This window comes from Sander vitreus, chromosome 3 (assembly GCF_031162955.1).
Source record: "Sander vitreus isolate 19-12246 chromosome 3, sanVit1, whole genome shotgun sequence".
Taxonomy (NCBI): Eukaryota; Metazoa; Chordata; class Actinopteri; order Perciformes; family Percidae; genus Sander; species Sander vitreus.
In genome coordinates this window covers 12,658,413-12,660,728 of record NC_135857.1, presented here as the reverse complement: position 1 = coordinate 12,660,728, position 2,316 = coordinate 12,658,413, and the positions used below count along the sequence as shown (strand labels likewise).

The 2,316-nt window shown below is 43.3% G+C and overlaps 1 long non-coding RNA gene across 1 annotated transcript; it reads right to left on the bottom strand.

The window, feature by feature from the left end:
- Positions 1–265: 265 nt before the first annotated feature.
- Positions 266–2,077, bottom strand: LOC144515309 (uncharacterized). The gene is made up of 3 exons (XR_013501734.1): positions 2,015–2,077; positions 1,604–1,690; positions 266–401 (listed from the first exon to the last, which is right to left on the bottom strand). It is a non-coding gene; the product is annotated as an uncharacterized LOC144515309 (long non-coding RNA).
- Positions 2,078–2,316: the final 239 nt, after the last annotated feature.

Below are 2,316 nucleotides of genomic sequence, written 5' to 3'. Positions count from 1 at the left end.
CGACCCCCTAGTGTCCCCCAGATGACACTAGAGGTAAACACCCCTCCCTCGTTCCCTCCATTGCTCTGTTCTTTATTAGTCTATCCATCCATCCATGCATCCCTCACCCATTCCTTTCTCATCCTCTGCGGAAACAACAGCTGATAACTCAGACTACATAGCAGCAGATAGCTTAAAGATGTCTAGATCTCCAGCCACCTGCCTCATTGTCACGTTGCACCATATGGCTGTCTGTTTGATTTTCTTTTTGCAGTCTTACCGGAGAAATATCGGTGGTCATCATAGGGTCCCGGAGGTTCTCGGAAGGCACCGTCTCACCCCGACGATGGCTGCAACAGTTCTTGTCTTGTCCCTGCCAGCTCCCTCTGCGGGATGTGCTTGCACGCCAGGCCCGCTGGATCCTGAGAACACAGGTGGACAAAATTCATATAACAGTGACATCTCATAACCAAAGTTGAGCTACATTATGGAGTTGCCATGTGGTAGGCGTAATTTTGGGCGTCTAGGGTTTTTGAAGTAGAAGGTTTGAAGTCATGTTCATTTCCTACATGAAAAGGTTAGGGGATTGGCTGTTGGAGCATTTCCATGGCTTGGATGGACATGAAACTCTTCTGGTTGAATTAATTGAAAGGAGAAACTGTGAAAATATCTGGTTCTTTGATTTAAAAAAAAAAAAAAAAGTCAAAAATGATGTTACCATTGCACCATATCTCATTTCTCTCTCAACTTCTCAATTTCTTCTTCTTAGACTTTCCTCCCCTACATTTTTGTTCTTGGCCATTCCCAAACATCTTTTTCTTAGCTTTGCCTATTTTTTACCCGCTTTAAGTGTTACACAGCTCACACACTTTTCTGACCTCTTCCCGCCTATCTCCCCCGTTTTCAACCTCCACAGATCACTCTTCCTGTCTCTCTCTTTCCACTTTCTTTCATCCATGTATCGTCACCCCAACACCATGGTCCAGAGTGGAGCCTGGTGGATCAATTACCTGATGGAGAAACACATTCACCTCCAGTGGAGCAGAGACAGCTGAGCCAAATGGAACAAATTGAATTAAGCCATAACTCCTAGCTCTAAAACCAATACACGCCCCCCCCCCCGCCTTCCTCAATCCCTATTTTCTCCACTTTTATTCTACCTTTGCTCAGTCTATGTGTCCATGCTTCCTGTTCCTCTGCCTTTTCTGTGAGTTTATCTTGACATATTTTACCATCCATCTCACCTTTCTACACCCCAATCATGTTAACTCACCACAGAAACATTGGCTTTCTCTTCACCATCCTTGACTTTCAAGGAAGTGAAAGCCTGAGGCGAGAGCTGTCCCCTTTCTCTTAAACCTATAAAAGCCCTATAACCCGTGGGACCATGTTTAAATAAAGTGGTGCTAGATGGCAGTCTACGAGGGTGCATGGGCTACAAAGTGCACTCTGACCCCAGCTCCGAAACCTAATTAGAAGGAAGATGGAATTAAAGCCACACATTGATGTCTCCTACAAGACAAATATAATGCACTTTTAAGGTCATGGGTGACACTATGTGAAATTTGCCTCAAAATGTAGAAAAGAAACAAAGATGTTTGAAAGGGCCACAAGTGATACTCACACAATAGCCTTGATTTCCAGGTGCTGTTGTTGCTCACGACGACTTGGGCTATTGTCATCCTCTCCCTCACTCCTACGAGGACGGCTTCTATGATAATGACAAGGTGGATAAACTGGAATATGAGGTCAGAGAAGAAAACAGCTCAACTTGCATGCCAAAATAAATCAATGATTTTATATTTCACATGATATTGGAAGTCACAGCACAATAAGCACTTATAGAGTAAGAGGATGTCATGATATGTGGTTTATGTTCAAAAGTGCAGCCTCGTTATGGCACAATAAGGGTCTTGTACGATAGAACAAGGGCTTTACATTAAAGTATACCATCCTCATTGTAGACTGAGTGCTGTCCATAAAATATGAGGATTTTATCATGAAACAGTAGGGACAGTATTGTGTAGTGTCTTACCTCTCCACCTTGGGAACTGCTTGCCCTCCACTGTGATTGCAGTAGCGATGATACCGCTTTACTTCTTCCTGCACAGTGGAAAGCACCAATATGTCAACAAGGTTTTTAATTCTCTCTGCCAAGGATATGACACAGGAGGAGCTGTTCTTCGATAAAATACAATAATAAATCAGGAGCATTTTTCAATCGCTTCTCCTCCCACGCATACTATCTGTTTGGCATAGCTGTATAACTAAGCCTAAACAGAGGAAAACTGCTCTTTTTATGATTTATTAACCTCAAGAGTGGCAGCTTGTCTGGGT